This window comes from Rhinolophus sinicus, chromosome 14 (assembly GCF_057876585.1).
Source record: "Rhinolophus sinicus isolate RSI-liver-muscle chromosome 14, RSI-T2T, whole genome shotgun sequence".
NCBI classification, from domain to species: Eukaryota; Metazoa; Chordata; class Mammalia; order Chiroptera; family Rhinolophidae; genus Rhinolophus; species Rhinolophus sinicus.
The window spans coordinates 84,099,350-84,123,215 of record NC_142514.1 but is presented as its reverse complement, the minus strand read 5'-3'; the positions used below and the strand labels follow the sequence as shown (position 1 = coordinate 84,123,215).

The window sequence follows — 23,866 nt, the reverse complement described above, 5'->3', positions numbered from 1 at the left end:
TCTCAAATGCTCTTGAAGCCTACTGTGATGTACCAAACCAAACTCTGAAAGTTGTCCATCACCAAATTGAACTAAGTAATTTGCAGTAATCCTGTTTTTCAGGGAGTTGTTAATTATATATGTGATGTAGAATTTACTACATGGATTCTGAACAATTTTATTACTCCAAAAAATAGTGTGAGGAGACAAAGGATACTGTAGAAGAGGATTTAGTGAGACCAAGAAGGGATAAAAAGGCAAGTACGAAGGTCTGACAATTAAGTTCGCACACTCATCCTAGAAAAAGTGCTACATACCTCATTGCTGAATATCACTACAGTCACCTTCGAATTACTCCCCTTGGGAAGCTATGCACCGATGCCAGTGCCTAGTCCACCCTTCAAAGCAATTTTGGAACTCTTTTTCTGGAATGGCCATCAGCACCGTCATCGTGTTACACTTTATATCTTGAATGTCATCAAAGTGTCTTCTTTCAATATTTCCTTTATCTTTGGGTAAAGAAAGAAATCACTGGGGGCCAGATCAGGTGAGTAGGGAGGGTGTTCCAATACAGTTATTTGTTTACTGGCTAAAAACTCCCTCACAGACAGTGCTGTGTGAGCTGGTGCGTTGTCGTGATGCAAGAGCCATGAGTTGTTGGCGAAAAGTTCAGGTCGTCTAACTTTTTCACGCAGCCTTTTCAGCACTTCCAAATAGTAAACTTGATTAACTGTTTGTCCAGTTGATACAAATTCATAATGAATAATCCCTCTGATATCAAAAAAAGGGTTAGCAACATCATTGCAACAAGTTCACGACTTAATTGTCAGAACTTGTACGGAAGATTGCTTAGAGGAGGCCTTCAGAGTACAGATGAAGATCTGTTCTAAAGCACTGGGGAGAGGGGGCACAGATGGATGGAGACCTTATCTTTGAACAGGATGAAAGGACAGAAGCTTTATTCCTCCCTCACCCCCAGTAGATAAATTTGAGAAAGAAAACGATGAGTTCATTATTTCCAGAAAAGAAAAGTTTTAACTGGATTATAAGCAGGGAATGAACAAAATATTTCCGGAAATTTTCTACCTCCATTTTCAGAAATGTGTTTAAGAACTATTAGCATGTTAATTGTCTCCTGATGTTGACACTGACCACATCTTTGTAGGCGTTCTCTTTGACTTCCATTTCTAGCAAAGCCAATTAATAAGTGTTTATGAAATGTCTATTGTGACAGTGCTAGGCACTCAGAGGGAAAGCAGAGAAACATCACTCAGTTCTGACCTCAACAACTGGTTTTGGATGCCAATTTCACAGACATTAATTAGTGACCCATTCTGTGCATTTATGCTCATGACCATTATTATAATGGAGTTTAGAGAAAGAGGAGCTCAGGGAAGATAGACAAGAAGGCTTTAAGGAGAAGCTAGGATTTGAGCCGAAGCTATAGTTTAAAAGCATAAATATGTGTTTTGATGGGAAAGGAGACTCTTTGGAACAGAGCCAAGGGGCTGGCCATGGGAAAGAGGAAAAGCAAACAGTCTCTACATCAGTGCAGCCATGTCCCCCATAAACGTGAAGGCTTGGGACACAAGAGACCCTGTTCCTCATTCTTTGCAGCCAGTCTTGGCTGAATTACATCGTGTCAAGCAGGTATCTGGCCAGTGATTTATGTGGCAGCATGGTGGGGAGAGCGCCTGTGCCTACCTCCATTAAGTCAAAAAAAGTTAAAATGACAACAACAGCACTTACATCCAAAAAGTGTCAGGCCATGAGATGCTTCACCCACAGGCCGTGATTAACTTGTAGGTCTATGTAGTGCTGGGCTAGCGAATTAACAGACTCAAAATCATACAAGGAGAGTACTAAGACATAAGAACTAGCATTGGTGGGACAAGGAGAACGGATGGGTCCTCCCTAGAGGGAGTTGGAAGGGCTTCCCAGGTCCTCAGCTGAGAAACCCCACAGACCCTGATTGGTTCTAAGTGTGCAGATTTCACTAGTCTGCTCCCCAACCCAGTCTGCAGAAAAAGACTGTTATCAGCACATAAACAGAGCATGCTAATTTAAAAACACTTTGCTTTCATTGAAATCAAACACAATTAACTTATTATTTTAACTACCCAGTGGAGTTCATGGTGGAATTTTAAGAACCAAAAGGAAAAACATATAATTTCAGAGAGTTCAAAGAACAGTCAGACAGTTTTATCAGCACAATTGTTGAGGAGGTTACCGTTAAAAGACATAGGGGCAGGAATGTCCTCAGAGAGCATCTGTCCACCTCCTCATTCACAGGTGAGCACAGAGATTGGAAACTAGAAACGTGCCCTGGTTACTTAGCTGTTTCGAGCAGGGGCAATATTAGCACAGGATCTCAGAGATTCGGGGTTTAAGTTCCGTGCTCTTTTAATGAAGTTTGCCAGCACATTATGAGTATTTGATTAATCTTACAGTTTTTTTTTTTTTTTTTAAGTTTTGCTTGAGATATAGTTCACATAACATATAATTCACTCATTTAAAGTATTTAGATTGATGATTTCTAATGGGTTCACAGAGTTGTGAATTCATCACTAAAATCAATTTTAGGACATTGTCATTATTCTAAAAAGAAACCCCAACCCCCTTAGCTCTCAGCCCCAAATATTCCCCTTTGGCCATTTCTTGATTTTCTTTGGAGAAATTTCTATTCAGCTACTTTGCCCCCTCAGCCCTAGGCAACCACCAATCTACTTTCTGTCACTATTGTTTGTCAATTCTGGACATTTAATAAAACAAAATCATAAAATACCATTTTTTGGCAACTGGCTTCTCTCACTTAGTATGTTTTCAAGGTTCATCCGTGTTGCAGCGTGTTCTGTACTGTCATGTGCTGTTTAACAGTGGGGATACAGTCTGAGAAATGCATTGTTAGGGAATTTCATGGCTGTGCAAACATCATAGAGTGCACTTACGCAAATCTAGATGGTGTAACCTACTACACATCTAGGCTATATAGTACACCACCCTCATGTCTGTGCTCTGTCATTGACCAAAACGTCATTATGTGGTCACAACTGTACTTCATTTCACTCCTTTTTTCTCTGTTTTTAAGGAGGGTGCAGCTCACAGTGGCCCATGCGGGGATCGAACCGGCAACCTTGGTACTACCAGCACCACGCTCTAACCAACTGAGCTAACTGGCCACCCCATGTATTTCATTTCTTTTTATTGCTGAATAACATTCCATTGTATGGTTATATTGCATTTTATTTATCTATTCATCAGTATTTGTTGGACATTGGGTTGTTTCCCCTTTTTGGCTATTATAAATAATGCTGCTATACACATTCATGTACAAGTTTTTGTGTGGACAAATGTTTTCATTTCTCTTGGGTATATATCTAGGAGTGCAATTGCTAACTCATATGGTAACTCTATGTTTAAGTGGTTAAGGGACTGCCAGACTGTTTTCCAAAGCAGCTGCACTATTTTACATTTCTATTCACAGTGTATGAGGATTCCAACTTCTCCACGTTCTCACCAGCACTTGTTATTTTCTGTCTTTTTTTATTATAGCCATCCTTGTGGATGTACAATGGTACCATTGTACCTCTGTGGCTCTGATTTGCATTTCTCTGATGGCTGGCGATGTTAAACATCTTTATATGTGCTTGTTGGCCATTTGTAAATCTTTTTGGAGAAATGCGTATTTAGATTCTTGCCCACTTTTAATTGGGTTATTTGTCTTGCGTTGTAATAGTCCCGTGTATTCTAGAAACAAGTCCCTTATCAAATAGATATATGATGTGCAAAACTTTGCTTCCACTCTATGGGTTGTCATTTTAATTTCTTGATGGTGTCTTTTAAAGCACATAAGTTTTAAATTTTGATAACTTCGAAGTTTTTTAAATGGTGATTGTTTTTCCTGCCTTTGGGTCATTTATAAATAGACCTTAATATATATGTGGTCATAAAATATTTACTGTAGAACATCTGTGGATTGATCTATATGAGGTCATTTCAGCTTGATATAAAAGGTAGTAAACGTGGATAGGAGCAAGTAGCGTTAGAGGAAAGAGCAAAAAGTTGGGTGTGGTGCCAGAAGGTGTTGGGTGAAGCGCTCTTACAGCCTTACACATCTAGGAATCACCCAGTTACCTACTACCAAAAGGCCTCTGAAGTGTCACCATGAGGAAGAATCATATCCTTAAGGAACAGAACTCATGTAGATAAGGACACTTGCAAGGGAATATTGTTTATAATGTTCTATGTCCTCCTGTTTAGAAGGAACAGAGCCCCCATAACAATAACTGTTTATTAATGAGTCCAGGTGTCGAATTATTTTATTGCTCACATATAACACAGGATTTTTTGATAGGCCTATGTGTATTTATATTTGGGTGAGCATTTTCATTACAGTGGTGGATAAAGCCAGAGTTTCAGGTTGTTATCATTATAACACAAATAGAATGAAATTGTTTTTTTTTTCCTTGTTATTTTCCTTGTCTCTCTCCCCCAATCCTGCCACTTCCCATCTAAACACAGGAATATACTAATCAGGGAAATATGCACTGCTGTTTAGTAAAGAGGTCAAATCCATTTGGATGGAATTCCAAGCTCACCGTGCTAACAATGGCAGGAAACTGGGTCCTCTAGCTGGCTACAGCCAGAAGCTGTTGAGCGATAGATTGTTGAAAGAGCCGGCCCTGGGGTATGCTGCTTTGGCTCGCTTTGTGTTTGGAATGCTGTGATTGTTCCAGACACAATGAGGGATCTGTCTGTCCACACAGGACAAGTTTTAATTACAGGAACAGAAGCTAAGTTACTGCTCTTAATTGCAAATGATTCCACAGCAATCTGTATGCACCATTCTGTCCTCTGGACTGTATAGGAACAGGCAGGATTTTTAATTCAATATTTTTGGTGATTAGGAGCGTAGACCTGATGCCTTATACTCACTTCCTCCACATGCAGGTGCCACCACGATCCCTTCTGGACTGTCTGTCATGCTGATTGTGATGACTCATTCTAGTATGTGGGATTGTCTATGTGGAGAGGACAAGATGTTGAAAGGCTCTTTGTCTATGGTGTCCTAAAACCTTGATTTGTTGTGATCATAACAGCCTGCAGAGAAATCTCATTGTGTATATTACTTAGGAACAATTTCCTAATTAGGAAAGAAGGTTAAAATCTAGCCTGGCCATCGTATTCTGAAAAAGACAGCTACAACAGATAAGAATTTGTAGCCAAACTTAATCACCAAGTGGATATTCTTTTATTATGAACTAGGATCTTTGTCTATTAGAAAGCACATTAGGAAAATTCACCACTCTGGAAAGCTTATAATAGTATTCGTTCATTCATTCATTCATTCAACAAATGTTATTTGAAGGCCTACTATATGCCAGGTACTGTATTAGGAATGGGATGAAAAGTAACTTAAGAAAAGGTCTACTTACGAGCTTGCAGTCTTAGTAGGGACCAAAACATGTCAATGAATAAGGCTTTGTGCTAATATGACAGAGTTATGCATGTTTCATGACCTACAGATAAGAGTGATGAAGAACATTCACATTCCCAGAAATAGCCAAAATCCTTTCCTCACATGTCATTGACCAGAGCTGAGTGGGGACCAATACTAAACCAGTCACTGGGAAGGCTGATGGGCTGACTCTTAGACCAATTAGACCCCCCAAGGTAATGGGGGCAGGGACAGCTTTCCTCGAGGCACAGGCAAACGTTATGGGTACTTGAATAAAATCCAGGCTCTGTTTGAAAGGAGAGAGGGGAATGATTCTGGGAAACAACTAATAATATCCGCTGCCTTTGATTGACATGTCAGAGAGCTCACTCTGGCTGCAGTGTGGAGAATGAGGCGGCCGGGACCAACTGAAGATGGAAACAGTGAAGAGGTGCTGCAGGCTTTGGGGAGAGGTGATGCGGCCTTGAACTGAAGTGGTCACAGTTACCAAGTGGAAGAGGGAACTTCTGGAAGCTGCAAGGAAGAAGAATGTGTAATAGTGATTCTTAAACGTTTGCAGGGAAATGGGCCCCTTTGAGAATGTTATGCAATCAGTTTTATATTAATTGTCAAGCTTGCTGATTTGCTTCATGCTAACATCAGCGTGACCTTGATGGCAGGGCAGCTGGCTGGTAAGCCCTTTGTATGGGCCACGTTTCTTGTTTGGGGTGGGCACCAGCGAACCCTAACCACAACATGAGGGTTGGAGAGACAAAGAACAAGAAGCAGCCTGCTTGTATCATGCTCTGAGGCCAACCAAACAGATGGGAAAACTGAGACATGACACTGTTCAATGTCCTACCCCTGGAAAATGGCAGTTGTAGGGTTTGATCTTGAGTTTGTCTGAATCACAATACCAAGCAACCTCCTACCATATTTGGTCCAAATGTGAATGACTGTGATTACCAGCTGGTTCTCCCCACCCCCCCCCCACCCCCCCGGGAATCCTTTGGTGGCCTCTGTTTGTGCAGCTGAAGGATACTCACGACCTCATTCCTGACAGTTCGGGGAGCTGACAGCAGAACATTCAAGGAATGACATCAAGTGACTTTCCTCAAGGTCATTTCCTGTCCATGATCTCTGCAAAGATCACATTCCTACAGGATATGTGGGGGTTGGAAACAGACTCTATTCTGTCTGGAGAGAGATGCCTGGGGCAGCTGGAACAGGCAGACAGTGTATGTGTGTACATCCTCTGTGACATGTTTTGTGGTGAACACAGACACCCCACACTTGGCTAAAACCAAACCAGGTCTGCTAGGATGCATGATTCATGCTTGAACTGAAGTCTTCATCCTGAGTCAATAATTCACATTTTAAAAATAAATGCTGACCTCAACAACCACCCAGGTGACATGGCCTGGAGTAGCTCCCGTGTATTAATTTGGCTTATTAGAAACAGCCCCTTTTTAGGTTCTTGGAACAGGACTTACTTAAGTGGATTTTTAGGACCTCTGCCCCTTTTCCTATCCAGGTTTCACGTAAGAATGGGTGCAGTTGTAGAAGGCAGAGAAGGCAGCCTGATGACGCAAACAGACAATGAGGTTTGGAGTGAAGGAGTCCTGGTTTCACATGTGGGTTCTGCCCTTTATTACCACACAACGGCAGGTAATTTACCCATCTGAACATCACTCTGTCTCCTTTGAAATGGACATAATGACGCTGTATTAAATAGTGTTCATGAGACTTGAAGATAGTGTGTGCAAAATACCTGGGCACATAGTAGATGCCCAACAACATCAATATTTGCTTTGCTTCATGCCCTCCGCTTAGCTGAGTTACTGCTTTTTCCCTTACCTTTTTATTTTACATTAATGGCTTTATTTATTTCTTCAAAGGAGAAAGACATCCAGTCTGAGTGACGTAAATTATATATACTCATGTGGCTTTTGCCACTTCTTCCATCACCTTTGTATTTTTCATTACCCTGCAGGAGGACATTGGTTAGAGCAAGCATGGTGATGAGGGAGAAGCAGAAGGTGCAAAATCAGGAGACTTCACATCCATCCATCCATCCATCCATCCATCCATCCATCCATCCATCCATCCATCATCCATCTTCTGTCTGCCTGTCTATCTGTCTATCTATCTATCTATCTATCTATCTATCTATCTATCTATCTATCTATCTATCGATCATCATCTATCCCTCCATCATCTATTTCTCTCTGGCTCAGCTCTAACTCGATAATGGCCCATGAAAAAGTCACCTACACTCTTGCGGCCTCTATTTATTTGTCTGTAAAAAGAGAGGCTTGAACTAAAAGTTCTTGCAGTCACTTCAGGCTCTTGCTGGTCTGTTTCCAGCATCTCTTCTCTCTGAAGTACAAACTTAAATTCTGGTGATAAGCTGGCCAGTGCATGAAACACTACCTTTGCTAAGTCTTGCAGATGTTTTTCTGCACAGGCTGAAACTTGGGACCAAATTTCCTACGGTCAGCATAAATGCGGCCAGCACACTAAGTAATGCTTTCACTGTGAACATTCCTCTGGAGTACGACGCAGATAGGCCTTGTCTCTGTTAATCAACCTACACATTTCCAGGAAAATTACTTTCTCTCCTTGCTATTCATACACATGGCGTGTGCATGTGGAGATTTTCAAACACCGTTGATTTATAAGGGGTGGATTACTCTGAAACATAATTTGTGTTAATTATGTCAGCTAGTTAAAACTGGAATTGTAGCATGTGCTTGTCCAGACATTAAATATCACAGCTCTTGTTTTTCTCATACTCAGGAATGAATGGTAGGTTAAGGAGTACAGCTCCAGTTCATAAAACATCAGAGGAGCTAACTGGGTCTATTTATGTTTTACCCAAGGTTGTGGAATGTGAGACTTTTCTCAAAGTGCAGGCTGACCAACTGGATTAGTTTGCCTGGGCCAAATGTTAGCATCGGAAACATTTTCGAAACTTCTTAGCTTTCTATTAATAGTATGTTAGAGATGGAAGGAGCCTAAGGCCTCTGAGCTCCTCCTTTGTTCTTCTCTCACTGGTCTTTCTTTCAACTTAAAAATGAACTATGCATAAAGTATATTATTTTAAAGAAATTTTTCACTGAAAGAAAGACACCTTTGCAGGAACAAATTGCCCCAAGTGGTAGAATATCTCAGAAGGGAATTTTTCTCAATAAAAAAACGATTAAATTCTCTATATGCTTAGAAATTCACCAAATTAATGATAGTGGGTGTTTTTTTTTTATGTATAATCTTTTGAGAGAGTTATACTCAGTGAATGCTAAGACGTCAGTGTGAATTTTGCCAGCAGGTGGCACTAAGTGTTTTCATTAGAAAAATAACAACGTGAAGGACAACCTCTTTTGCATCCTCTCTGCTAGTAAAAAAGCCTTTTATGGGCGTGTTGGGGTTCATTCACCCAAATTCAGGAAACATGTGCCTTTCTTATTTGGTGGCTCTTTGGCAGCACGGTGTTGCAGTTCAGAGTGAGTTATTTCCTTGAAGTTTGTTAACAGGGAAATATGGTGAGATTAAAGTCTTGAAAGTTTTATTAAAGTCCTGCAGACCAATTAAAATCCAATCTGTCAGCCCGCAAACCCTCCCAATAGTCCCTTCCAGGCTTGTGAGTGAGTATATGGGATGCTGAAGGGCTGCTGAAGCAGAGGGCAGTGAGATGGATGGTGGATGGTTTGACTTTCCCTTTTTATCACTTTCTACACAATCTTATCTTTTTTACAGATCCCAAGCCAGCTTTTATGGTCTGGTTAAAATGTTGTCCTGTTTAGGAAAGAGGGTATCGCAATGCAACCTTATTGATCCAGGCCCTGTCTTGGAGGGGCACACTTACACCTTCAGGTGTGTGTGGGGAGCCGGATGGTATTTTTCTGTCTCTGCTCTCAGTTACCAGACGAAAGTGCTGCCATACTAAAGATCCTGAAAAAGACTGGTCGATTTATGTCAAATTTCAATTCTTATAAGACTTTTTAAAAATAAAAAGGCATATCATTCATTTATCCATTCAGTCATTGGACATATTTACCGAGTGTCCACCATGCCAGGCATTTTACTTAGAAGCCAGAGATAACATGGTGAAGAAACACATGTGGTTCCATCCCTCAGAGAGCTCGTCGTCTTGTGGAAGAAGCAGGTACTAATCAGGTCACGCACGTGAATGTACAGCAACAGACTGAGGAAAGTGATGGAAGGAAAGCAACACTGTTCCATGATGTTGTTGAACCAAGAAGTTGACCTCGATTCCTAGATTCCTGGGGAGATGGGAGTAGGCAATTTTCTCTAAGAAAGTAACCCTGCCTGGAGCTGAAATTCGAAGGATGAGGAGGAATTAATTAGGTGAAGGGGTGAGAAGAGGTAGGAAGAATATTCAGACTGGGGAATAGCCAGTTTAAAGACCTCAGAGTGGGAGGGGGGAATGGAGAGTTTGAGACACCGAGATCCAGGTGAGGAAGGAACTCAGCGATGGAAGGGGAGAATAGGTGCTGTTACATGAATGAACACTCATCATGGTTTTTGCACTATTCTCCATGTTTATTATGTTCCCCTCCAAAAAAAAAAAAAGTCAACACACATTCCAAAATTCTATTAATCACCTGATCTCTACTAGTCCCCTGGTTTTATGAATATTGTTGGCCTAAAGCTAATGACCAAATGTTTCTGAAAAGTTTGGGCACTTTTCTGTTCCCAGTACAGTGACCCATGTCAATGGACACAAGCACCTTTGGGGAAGGCTAGGAGGAAAAATTCACAGAATACACTTGCAATATTAGTAGAAAGTGATTCTGTAAACATTCTCTTTCCGTTTCTAGAATGGGATGTAGATCTCTGAACTAACTGGGATTTAGAAATGGCCTTAACTTTCTGATATGGTGGTAGGTGGCCTGGATTCACCAGACCTGAAATTTTTTCTTAGTTATATTCATCCAGCTAGGCCAGAAACCCCATGATTAATCTATCACACTCTAAATATTCAGCAAGTCAATGTATTCTGATGAGCCTTAAGTACCTACTGAGATAGCCATACCCATTTGTATCTGACTGTTCTGGTGTAAGTACTTGTCCTTTGCCACTTTGGGACTTTCCCTGTTCAACATAATCAAGGAGCCCTCTTCACTGGCAGTATCTTCTACCATTATCCCCGGCCCATAGAGAACAGCCACTATGCTGTTTTCCAAAGATGCTGGTGTTCCCTCACCAGTGTATATCTCAGACCTTGAGGAGCTAAATCTACAGCCACCTTCCTATCTCTCAACATCTTTGAATTCTTTCGTCTACTGAGCCACACCATTTCTGGCATCTGCACTTTCCCCAGACTACACTTCCAATTGAGCCCATTTCTTCCTTGACCAGCAAATGAACCATCAGAACCACTCTCAGCTACTCGAGCTGGCATCACTACATTCAGAATCATTAGTGAGTGTACCCATATTTATCCTGATCAAAGTGATGTTTGTTGCTCTTTGATCAAGAACCCTGAGAATTCCTTTCCTCACACAGTCTGAGATCCTAGCCAATCTACTTGAGTAAAGTCCTATAAGCCTTTTTGTGGGTAAATCTCCTATTGGGTTTGACTTTGTAAATCTCCTTTCTCCCCCAGGAAATGCTGGGTTCTGACTTTAGTTACATGTCTGGAGGAGATACCAAGGATTGATGATATCTTGTGTATAGGTGGTGACGGTGCGCGGGGATAAAGAATGAAGAGAATCTGCCTCCCACCTCCAAGGTAACTAATGGCCTCTGGGAAAAGGTAGCAATGTCCTCAGGACGGGCATGAAGAGCCTAATCAGACAAGGAAGAAGAGGAGGCAAGGGGTGGGGAGTGGGGTTAAGAGTGGGTTGAGGGTTGGGAAAACTGGAGGTCTTTAAATCTTCCCATATATCCCATTCTATTTCTCTTCTAATCAATGTCCTTACACATACAAAAGAAACATCATGATGCTATGAGTTCAACTGGTAGTGTAATTTGGTAACCTCAGGTCAAACTCTGCCTTTGGTTTCCAGCTACCTCAGCCTCATTCTTTTGACATAGTCATAGAAATCCTTAGTTGAAATCCATGATTTGTACTTTTCATCTGTCTTTCAATGTCAGAGTCCTGACCATGTTCCTTTGATCCTTTTCACTTCAGTGCGCACATACCAGACTTCTAGCGGCCAGCGTGTATGTCGCTTTACCACAAGACTTTCTCTGGTCTCCAGAACTGCTCTGTTTCTGCACAGCAGACTAGAAGGGCGGGGAAGTACTAGCATTCAACTACTGGTGGGGATTGGTGTACAATCTCTCCAGCTGCCTTGTCCCTTGGGTTAGGATGTTTCTGGCGTGTGTCTTCCTCTCTTTCCTAGAGCACCCTCATCGGTTCGAGCTCCATGGTGGTAACTGACTTGGTAATGTAACCATTGTTTTGCTCCCTTCTCCTCCCTGTTTCACTTTCCCACTCTCCTGCTGCAGTTTCTTGGGATCACCTCCCAAATAAACAACTTGCACTTAAATCTTTGTCTCAGAGTCTGCTTCCAGGAAAACCCAAACTAAGATAGGATCTTGTTGGAAAAATCCCAAGTAAGTCACAGATGGATAAAGATCCAGGCTGTGAAAATGAGTAGGGGACAAGAGACACTAGAGAATAAGATACGCCGCCATTATCAATTCACAGGGACATCTGGTGGGGATCTCAAAGCTTCTAGACCATGCATTCTCAATAGGGGGATATCACCTCCCTCCAATGGGTAAACATAACATCCATCCTACTTTTTATGTATAAAACATGGACATAAACAGACAGATAGTGTAACTGTTGTCTGAAAATTTCATGGGAGGGCAATATAGGGAAAAATGTCTAAAAAGTCTCCTTAGGAAAACAATAATGATAAAAAGGTTGAGAAGCACAGCTCGAGACACTATTGCCATGAATGCTATATTGCTGTTCCTAATGATGCGACCTTGAATTTTAATCTGAGTACCACTGACTTAAGGAGCATGGTCTGATGGAATATCTGATTGGCAGAACATATGTCACCTGACCCACTCCTAGCTGTAGGGGTGGAAAGAGGGAACATCTGCTTACCTCTCCTTCTGAGTCTAGCTTTCCCTGAAGACTCACAAAATAGGGAAGTTCTTCTCTCCAAATCTGAAGGTGGTCTAAATATAGGGCAGCCCCAAATGATAACTGTTCACTTCTGAACAACTGTGGACATTGAGGGTTTGAGGGCTCCATCTTGGGAACTCCTGGTACTGTCTCCTTCCAGAACATATAATTTACTTAGAGGTGCTTATGGGGAGACATCAAGTATGTCTTGGATTATAAACCAGAGGTTTGTATAAACTATTATTCTGAGCAGCTTTTTAAAAAGGAGGCAGTCTAGTTCGGTCTTCTTGAGTGGAAAATGTGAGATAAGAGAGTTGTCCTTTTTGATGTCCCCTTGGATTTGGACCTCTAAGTGCATGCATGTATACATTTTGGGAATTGGAACTTAGAATGACTAATTATCCAGCTAGATGTGCCCTCATAGGTGTGGTGGAAAGATCACATGACTAAGGAGATCCCAGCATTGCCAATGGCCAACGGTGGGATCATAAGCGACTCTTGCTTCTCTTGCTTATATGAGGAAGGCATTAAACTAAAGGAGTTTAAGTTCTCTTCTGTTTCCACCATTTTATATATCAAGGGAGGTAGAAGGAGAGGATGGAGGAAAAGAAGGAAGAAAGGAAGGGAGGGAGGAACACAAAATTTATTGTGACTTTTTCATGTGTCATGACTCTTTAATTCTTCTAGTAATACCAAAAGGAAAACTATATTATTTTAATTGCATGGTGAGGAAGTATAAGTTCAGAGAGGTTAAGTCATTTGCCCAAGTTTACCCAGAAATGAAACAGCACTCAAACCAGAATCTGCCTGGCTCTGAAAGTCATGTACTTTCCACCAAACCACACTGTCCCATGCTCTAGGGGAAACACAGAGTCACCACCGGTATGCTTTAGGTGTTTTTCCATCCCCTGATTGTGGGTGCCCTGTCTTGGATGCCTGAGCATCTGCCATGTTGCTCAGATCCTAAGCGATCCCATTCTGATTTGCACGTCCTTGCCAGTGCCTCACATTCACGCTCCTTCCTCCTCTGTGTTCATCTTTCCTTGCTCCCACAGAAATGCAGTTACGAGATGGTGAAATGCACTGAATGAACTACCCAGGCTCTCAAGATTGAGTACTGATGATCGCTTGCTAGTCTGATAAATATATGTGCTAATTGGAGAAGGTCTTTTGGCCTTGGAGCTGTGGAGTGAATTAGGTGTTCCTCTCAACCCAATATCTCTAAAGCATGCATCCATTTAAACTGTGAGTATAGGGCTGAACACCACGAATTCACAGTTCAATAGCCTCCTCTTATGCACAACTTCGCTTTGCATTATTTCAGTTACCTGCAGTTAACTGCGGTCTGAAAATATTAAACGGAAAATTCCAAAACTAAACAGTTCATAAGTTTTAAATTGTATGCTGTTCTCAGAAGTGTGATGAAATGTCATGCCGCCCTGCTCTGTCCTGCCCAGGACATGAATCATCCCTTTGTCCAGAGAGCATCCACGCTATACTACACACTTCTCACCTGTTAGTCATTTCGTAGCGGTCTTGGTTATTAGATTGACTGTCGAGGTACTACAGTACTTGTGTTCAAGTAGCCCTTATTTTACTAAATAATGGCCCAAAGGACAAGACTAGTGATACTGGCAATTTGGATAGGCAAAAAAGAAAGAAAGAAAAAAAGCCGTAAAGGGCTTCCTTTAAGTGAAAAGGTTTGTACATACAGGAAAAAAACATAGTATGTGGAGTCTCACAATTAAGTTCATGAACTCATCCTAGAAAAAGTGCTACATAACTCATTGCTGAACATCACTACGGTCACCTTTGAAGTACCCGCCTTGGGAGGCTATGCACCTATGCCAGCGCCTAGTCCACCCTTCAAAGCAATTTTGGAACTCTTTCTGGAATGGCCATCAGAGCTGTCGTCATATTACCCTTTATATCCTGAATGTCATCAAAATGTCTTCCTTTCAATATTTCCTTTACCTTCGGGTAAAGAAAGAAGTCACTGGGGGCCAGATCAGGTGAGCAGGGAGGGTGTTCCAATACAGTTACTTGTTTACTGGCTAAAAACTCCCCCCACAGACAGTGCTATGTGATCTAGTGCATTGTCATGATGCAAGAGCCATGAATTGTTGGCAAAATTTCAGGTCATCTAACTTTTCATGCAGTCTTTTCAGCACTTCCAAATAGTCAACTTGGTTAACTGTCCAGTTGGTACAAATTCATAATGAATAATCCCTCTGATATCAAAAAAGGTTAGCAACATCATTGCAACAAGGTTGCAAATTTAATTGTCTGACCTCTTATGTTAGATTGTTTAATATTATCCCACAAGCCACTAAGGCTCTATTCATTTTCTTTTTCAGTCTTTTCTCTCAGTGCTTTAATTTGGATAATTTCTGTAATTATGTCTTCAAGGTAACTGACCATTATTCAATTTGCTCTTAATCCCATCAAATGGTTTTTAAACAGTTTTTTTAGACATAAGGTTAAAACTTTCCCGGCCTGGTGTCAATCAACTGTATCCTACACAAATACCAATATGACTCCTTACATTAGAATTTTTATGCAGAACCTTTTTAACAGATGGCAGCTAAATTGCAAGTTAGTGTTCAACCAATTTGAAGCATTCATAAGAGATCTTGATAGTCCTAGATCTGACCCTGGTCTTATATTAACGATAAATTGAAGTAATAATAGCTGACCACGGGAACTTGAATTATCTAGATGTTTATCCTGTTTTGGCTTTTCATCAGTTTTGGTCCTTCCTCCATACACAACTTTTACATGTATAGAAGAATTCATAACTTGAAAAATTACATATATTTATCCACTTGCATTATGTTTAGACAATGTTGAGCATTCAGAGCTCTGAATCTTACAACAGATTTCTTTGGAATATGTTTCCGCAATCATATATTCTTTGAATTCTCATATTTATTTGCTCTGATTTCCAATATGTTATGTGTAAAAATACTCTGAAAAATATCTATGTTACTTTGTATATCACTAAAAGAAATTAATGAAGCTTTGCTGAATGATATGCCATATTCTAATTTTAAAAGTAAAATATTATGATTGAAAATATTCTGAATTTATTTTTATTCATAGACATGACTGCCTTGTCTTTATAAGCATCCATTCAAAAACATTTTTACTTTTTACTAACATTTTTATAAAGTAGAAAAAATGTTCTGTCATGAAAATAAAGTTTTATCATATAAGTGTATAATATCAAAGTATACATTTACTACTATAATTTTTGTGAGGTTACTAAAATAAAAATGTTGATTTGGAAAAATGTTTCAAAATCATTTCTGTAACATTTAATGTAGTTGAAGTAATCATTCAATATAAAGTGATAATTATTTTGTTCACTTGAATATAATACTGCATAGACATAAATAAATATATAAAATATGATGGAAAAAGCTTTCATTGATATTATAAAATAAGAACATTGTTTGAATAAAACTATTATAAATTCTTGGTGAATGATGCCAATAAAATCACAAAAATATTTGGAGTTAGCAGGATTTGAAATGACTCATAAATATGTGTAATGATGTGCTACTCTTGAACATAATTATTCAAACACTATCCTATGTTGCATGAATATGTACTGCTTAACACCATTTATTATAATTTTAACTTTATATTATTGCAATTTTAATTTAAGCACTATTGTCAATATTGGGTTTTATTATTTAAAGATGAATACATCTTTAAGTTTTAAAACTTTCATTAAAAATTTGAGTTTAAATTACATACGGAGGAGAAAAAATAATTATTAGGTATTTTATATTTAAATGTTTTCATACAAGAAAAGTATTTCTATTAATGTTAGGGAAAAAAACAACTTAAATAGGAACTATAACATGTTGACATAATTTAGAATTACCTGGCTTATTTTATTAAATAATTATCTTATTAAATATTCTTTCTCAGTTTTCTAGACCTGGTCACTGGGGGACTTCAGTGGAAGATGAAACTATGCATATTATCCTGTTAAATAAAGTTTAAAAATCTAAAATCATGCTATTTCTATAAATGAATTTGAGATATTTGGTAGTTCAGTTTTAGTGGCAAATGTATTAAATTATCAATTGTTTTAGAGAAGAAAGTGTTTCTTCAACTATCTTACATACTATTTCTTAATATAGAAAAAAAAAGAAATCTATCATGATAAATATTAATATTTACATATTTATAAACATATAAATATCATGATATCTAAGAATACCTTTTTATTTTGTTACCAAAAATCTTGCTTGTGTGCATAAGAGTGTTGGTTTTATACACAGATGTAGATAAAATCTGATACCAAAAATAAAATTAAAGGTTAAATGGTACAGAACGCCTAAAATGCAGAGTTTTTTTAACTTGATAAACTACCAAACATGCAAACTGCTATCAACTGCCTTTCGTATATAAAAGCTGTAAAAATAGCTCTCCTTGTAAAAAAAAAAAAAAACCTAAAGTCCTCCTCCTTATTACTAGGGTAAAACACTGAATTAAGACACAGTTAATGTATTAACATTTGACCAATAAAATTTATACTTAGTGTCACTTAATTTTGATGGTGACACGGACGAGCAGGTAAGAAACACAAGAAGCCTGGGATTGTGTTGCCATTTAAATGAGTATTTCTGAAAGGTTAGAGAGTAGAGAGAGAAAGCCCAGGAGAAGGTAACAAAAAGGCGTCCTCTGCACAGTGTGGTACTGTCCTCCCCTGAGCATGTGGAGTCTGACAGACTGCTGAGCGACCATTTCCAGAAAGAGGTGAAGTACTTCCGTTAGTTAACATCCAGACCAGGACACTCAAAGGCCTTCAGTAGAAATGAAATCCTGCATTTCACAGACAGTCAGAGAGCCCACCAGCTCCCCGACACTTGACTCAGGATCACGATGCTGTGATCAGCCTGCCTGCCTACAATATCAAGCTGGGCTGGAGGGATGGAAAAGACACTGTTTCAGGGTACCCATCTATGACACGTGCCATCTCCTACTTCCTGGATGATGCTTTGCACCTGGTGGTCCTGAAAACAGTCCAGGACCCCAGCATTTCCCCAGCCAGAGTCTATACAGAAAGTTTCAGAGGCCTCACCGCAGGCTCTCTGTCTGAGAGCAAAGCGGAGCCTGTGGAGGTGACCTGACTGGTGATCCCAGACGTGGAGAAGAAGGTCACTGGGAAGAGTGCTCCCTACTCCGCCAAGTCCTCCAGATTGTTTTCATGGAGTCTACCCCTGACTTTCTGTACAGGGCAATATATAATGGGGCCTCAACACATGCTTATCACCTGTCCTTTCACAAAAAGTGACTGACACTCCCAAAAGAGTGAGAACAAAGTCAGCACGTCCTACCTCCCTGAGAATGAACACTCATGAGACATTCCACCTCATGCAGGACATGCCGAGAGCACTTGGAGCACCCAGGCAGCAGTGCTGTCCAGACCAAGGCTGACGCTGCACACCTGGCTCTTGGTGCAGGACAGCTGCACAGCTGCAGTAGGACAACATCTGGGCCTTGGTCTCTGGGTTCTGTGTCAATCTGAAGCCCCTCTGTGGGGACAGCCACAGATTCCTGTTGCTGGGCCTGAGGCCTTCATCCCTGAGGAGGACAGTCAGTACTTTAAGATCTTCCTGGTGACTAAAGGTTGAAGGATGCTGCAGCATCATCGAGGTAAGGGCCAGCCTGGGTGCACTGCTGTTCCCATGCACCCGGTTAGTCTTTGTCCTGCCTTCTTGGGAAGAGGTTCCTGGGATATCTATGCTTCTCTACCTGGGCTGGGGGCTGGGTGAGGAACTCCAGGCACAGGTGGCCCTCTTCTGTGAAAAAAGTAATATACACATATATATATATATACACACACACACACACAATATATCAAGTATCACAAAATGATAACTCATTTTTATCACTGAAAAATAAATATATAAATAAATAGAATAAATATGTTTTTAGCTATTAGAGTTTTCATCTCTAGAAGTCCCATTTGATTTTTATATATTTTCTATTTCTCTCATTATATTCATATTTTTCTTTAAATCCTCGAGAACATTTATAATAGCTATGTTAACATTTTTCAAGCAATGTTATCATCTTTGTCATTTCTATGTCTGTTTTGATTTACTGATTTCCTCCTTGATTATTTATCATATTTTCCTGTTTCTTTTTATGTCTAGTGATTATTGATAGGATGATGGAGTATATGAATATTATGTGATGAGGGGCTGGGGTTTTTTTTCCTTCCTTTAAGATTTTGAATTTTTTGTTGGCAGGTATTTATTTTGTAGATGAACGTGGTCCTTTATAGGCTGCTTTTAAGTTTTATTAAGGCAGGCCAAGAGTAGCCTTTACTTTAGGGTCAGTTTAACCCTACTTCTAAGGTATGATTCTTCTGGGGCCTATGCTAATGCCCTGGTGTTTAGTGCGTTCTCTTCACTCTAGCTGGTTGGAATGCAAATGTTCCTATGGCTACAGTGAGTCCTAGGAATTATTCATCTTATAATCGATGGTAGTTATTCTATACCTGGCTTTGTAGAAACTTACCTTATGTATCCACAAGATAATATTCAGCAAAAAATCAAGGCTAGCCCTATGGAAATTTATGAAGCATTTTCTTTGTGTAGCACCCTCTTCTCCAATACTGCCCTATATATTCTAACCACCTCAGCCTCCCTGAAATGAAATGTCTGTATTTTCTATTTACTGAGACTGCCATGCGTTCCTTGGGTTCCCCTGTTATGTGTCAAGGTCCAGAAACTGCCTACAAGAAGAAAGTTGGAAAAATTGTCATACTCACATTACTTGCTTTTGTTCTTTTAATGATTATAGTTTTACACTGCCTATTTTCCAATAACTGAAATAGTTGTTTTATATATTTTGCCTGGGTTTATATTTGTTTACAATTAAAGAACAAGTCTATTACTAGATAATTCAATTTGAATGTAACAGGAAGTCCTTTGAGTCTGTTTTTTATTCAATAAATTGTAGGTTCTAACAATGTTTCCTGGCCTATTTCACTAGTTGGTTAGAAGGTAAAATGAGATAATGTACATGGAAGTGCTCTATAAAACATTATACAAGCCTGAGGTATAATAATAATGTTAACAGCAATAACAATCATAATTAAATAAATCAGCAAGCTCTTCTATAAGATACATTAATGTAGGATCAGAATAGATTAGAGAACCTAGAAATAGGCTCTATACAAATACAGTCACTGACATTTGACAATGTTGCAAAAACAATTCAGTGGAGGAAGAATAGGGGTATTTTTGGTGTGGATTTTTTTTTTTTTTTTCCAACACATGGTGTTGGAGCAATTGGATATCCACAGGCTTAAGAATGAGCCTTGACCTAGACTCCACACCTTCTGTAACAATTAACTTAAAATTCATCATAAATTTAAAAGTAAGACGTAAAACTATAAAACTTTTAGAAGATAATATAGGAGAAAATCTTTGAGACCTAGGGTTTGGTTAAGAATTCTTAGACATGACACTAAAAGAATGATCCACAAAAGAAAAATATCAATGAATTTGACTTCATCAAAATTAAAAACTTTTGCTGTTCAAAAAGCTGTTAGCATGAAAAGACAAACTACAGACTGGGACAAAACATTTGCAAACCACATCTGACAAGGGAATTATATCTAGAACATATAAAGAATTCTCTAAGTGCAACTTCAGAAACAATAGCAAACAATCCAATTAGAAAAATAGGCAAAAGATATGAAGAGACATTGTACCAAAGAAGATGTATGGATGGCAAATAAGCAAATTAAAAATGTTCAACACCACTAGCCATTAGGTAAATGCAAATGAAGACCAAGATGAGCTATCACCATGTGCCCATTAAAACAGCTAAAATAAAAAAATAGTGATGAAAGCAAAAGCTGGCAAGAATGTGGAGAACGTGACTCACTCACACATTGCTAGTAGTAATGAAGAATGATACGGACACTCTGGGAAATGGTTTGGTAGTTCCTTATAAAACCAAATATATGCAAACCATATGACCCAGCAGTTGCTCTCTTAGGCTTTTCAGAGAAATGAAGACTTACGTCCACATTAACACCTGTACACAGTAATTCATTTAAGTCTGATTTATAGTAGCCAGAAACTGGAAACAACCAAAATGAATTATAGAAATTCATTCATCCATAGCATGGATACTACTCAGCAATAAAAAAGAACAAACCATTGATACATTCAACAACTTACATAGATCTCAAAGGCATTATGTTGAGTGAAAAAAGTCTGTCTCAAAAAAGTTACATACTCGATGATATTTTTGTATGTAGAATTATTGAAAAGGCAAAATTGTAGAGATGGAGAACAGATTAGAGGTTGCAGGGGCTAGAGATCGTGGGGTCAGGCAGTGGAGAGAGGTAGATATGACTGACTATAAAGGCGTAGCATGAGGGAAATCTCTGTGGTGATAGAATAGTTCTGTATCTTGATTGTTGTACTGGTGGTAACATCAACTTATTCGTGTGATCAAATGACACAGACCTGTACGTACATCTTGTATCAATATCAAATTCCTGGTTTTGGTATTGTACCATACTTATGTAAGAGGTAACCATTGAAGTAACGATGCTGGGTGCAGAATACATGGATTGTCTCAGTACTCTCTTTTTAACTTCATGTGAATCTGTAATTATTTTAAAACAAAAAGTTAAAAAAAAAAAAAAGAGGCTGCTTTGAATATGTTATGGAAAAGAGACTGCAGAGAAGAAATGGTAGAATGGTGTGGGTGCGGGGGAAGTGACAAGAGACCAATTAGGAAGTGTTCTGCACTCATCCATGAAATTGCTGAAAATGTAGTCTAACCAGGCTACAAGTGGTAGAAATAGAGAAAAGTGAATGGATATGAGAGATTTTTAGGTAGTAAGATAGGAAGTATTTCCTTGGTGTGGATATGGGATGATGGAGAGGAAATTGTCAGCAAAACTCCCAGGTTTGTGGATGGCACAATTACAATGAAGAAAGAACAGGCAGGTGTGCAGGGATTTGGGTGTGGAAAGTGGATTAGTTTTAGACACGTTGAATTTTGGGTGCTTTTGAGACAGCCAAGTAGAACTGTTGAGTTGCTAGTCAGGAATTCAGAGTTCAGTATGTGGAAATTCTGAACATACAAATGATATTTAAAACCACTGGATGAGATTGCTTAGGGAAAGAGTAACAAGTAGAAGAATTGAGATCTTACGATCTAGTCTTAAGAAATTCCAACATTTAATAGGCTGGGTAGCACAGGACAAGTATACAAAGGGTTTTGAGGGGGAGTTGCCAGAGAAATAGGAGAAAAGCCAGAAGAGGATAGTATCAGGGAAACTGAGAACAGAAAGTATTTCAAGGACATAGTTCAAGGTACTCAATGGTCTGAGAAGTCCAGTTAGATTAGAACTGAAAATCACCCTTGGGTTTTATGATATAGAGGTTATTGGTGACTTATTGAGTGTCTTTTCCACTCCCATAGCATGACAGAGTAGATTGAGGAGCCAGAGGATATAGAAAAAAAAAAAAAAAAAAAAAAAAAAAAAAAAAAAAAAAAAAATATATATATATATATATATATATATATATATTTTTTTTTTTTTTTTTTTTTTTTCCCTGAAGTTTGACTGTGAAGGGGTAGAGAGAGCTATGAAGAAAGAGGCTTTTGAAGAAAGGTTTGAAGAAAGGTTTTCTTCAAAGAGGCTGTGAAGAAAGATTTTCATATGTTTATTTGTTTTGAGCTAGAAGAGAAGACACGTAAAGATGCGTAAATGCCAAAGGAAGAGGATTGAAAATACACAAATAAAAGGATATGATACAGTACCTGAAAAGCAAAGCGGACATAGGTCCCAGAGCACACAGGTAGAGACATAACACATTATTTTTCCCTTCGAGAGATAAGTACCTATCATTTAGTAATGCCAAATTTTTGATTGTAATGATATTAATAATTGTGGCAATTGGTTTTGGTTTCTATTCTTTGTTTGAATGAATATTCTTTAATTAAATTATAGGTTATTAAAGTTAGAAGAGACATTGAGAATGACCTAGCTCAGCTGCCTACATGTACCAGTTAGAAAACTGAAGCCTGGGAGGATGAGAGGAGTCACTCCTCTCAGTGGTGTGTTGGGTTTAGGCTTAAATCACCGGGATCGCTTTAATCCCCTTTCATCTTCAGCAAGTCAGTAAGCTCCTTTGAGCCTAGGTTTCTTCATGGACAACATGGATCATAATTGTTTTAAAGAGAAGGATCTTTGGGACAATCTGCTTTTAAAAAATATTTTTATTAAAATATAGCTAACATACAATATTATGTTAGTTTTAGGTACACACAAGTTTTTCAACATTTATATACCTAAAGAAGTGATCAACATAAGTCCAGCAACCATCTGACACTGTACCACCTGACACCATATATAGTTATTACCATATTATTGATTATATTCCCTAATCAACTGTTAATTCCCTCTAACATAGTCTTTATTTCAATTAACTGTATTCTTTATTTCTGATTGGTTCTTTTATATGTTTCCTATCTTCATTGTTGTGTTTCCTATCTCTTTGTTGAAGTCCTGCCTGAGATCACTGAGCATCCTTGTAACCAGTGTTTTGAACTCAGTTTGGTAGATTGCTTGTCTCCATTTTGTTTAGTTATTTTTCTGGAGCTTTGTTCTGTTCTTTTATTTGGAACTTTTTCTTTGTCTCCCCATTGCTGTGTTTGTTTCTCTGTATTAGGTAGGGTTATTACGTCTCCCAGTCTTAGGAGAGTGGCCTTATATAACAGGGGTTCTGTGGGGCTCAGTGGTGCAGTCTCCCATGTCACCTGAATGGGGCACTTCAGGTGTGTTCCTTGTGTGGGTTGTGTGTGTCCTCCTATAATAGTTGAACCTTGGTTGCTTGTTTTCACATCAATGAGAAAGACTGATCCTCAGGCTGATTTGTTGTGAGGACTGGCTATGACTACAGTGGAGGAGCTGTGGAGCAGGGGCTGACCCTGTGGAGCAGGATTCACTTTAGCAGGGCTCTGGTGCCCACCCGGTATAACCTTTGGGTTTGCCCTTTGCGTGATCCTCAGGCTGGGTCTGAAGCTGGCAACTAGGCATGCCAGCCCAAAGGCTTCCTGGGAGGGTACCCACTGTAGGCCAAATTCAGCCACAGCCTGTGCCCTGCCCAGGGCCACCTTTCATGAGCCACAAAGCAATCTGCAGATGGCCACCAGTTGCTCTGGGCTTGGAGGTATCTCAAGAAGGCAAGCCGCAAACAAACACCAACAGTAACTAGTGCCAGGTGTATGGCTGCTCAGCCAGAGGTACAGGACACACCAAAGCCAGATGCTGCTTGTTT

The 23,866-nt window shown here is 39.3% G+C and overlaps 1 pseudogene; it reads left to right on the top strand.

The window, feature by feature from the left end:
* The first annotated feature begins 6,963 nt into the window (after positions 1-6,963).
* On the top strand, positions 6,964-18,318 carry LOC109453340 (cerebral cavernous malformations protein 2 homolog pseudogene; annotated as a pseudogene).
* Positions 18,319-23,866: the final 5,548 nt, after the last annotated feature.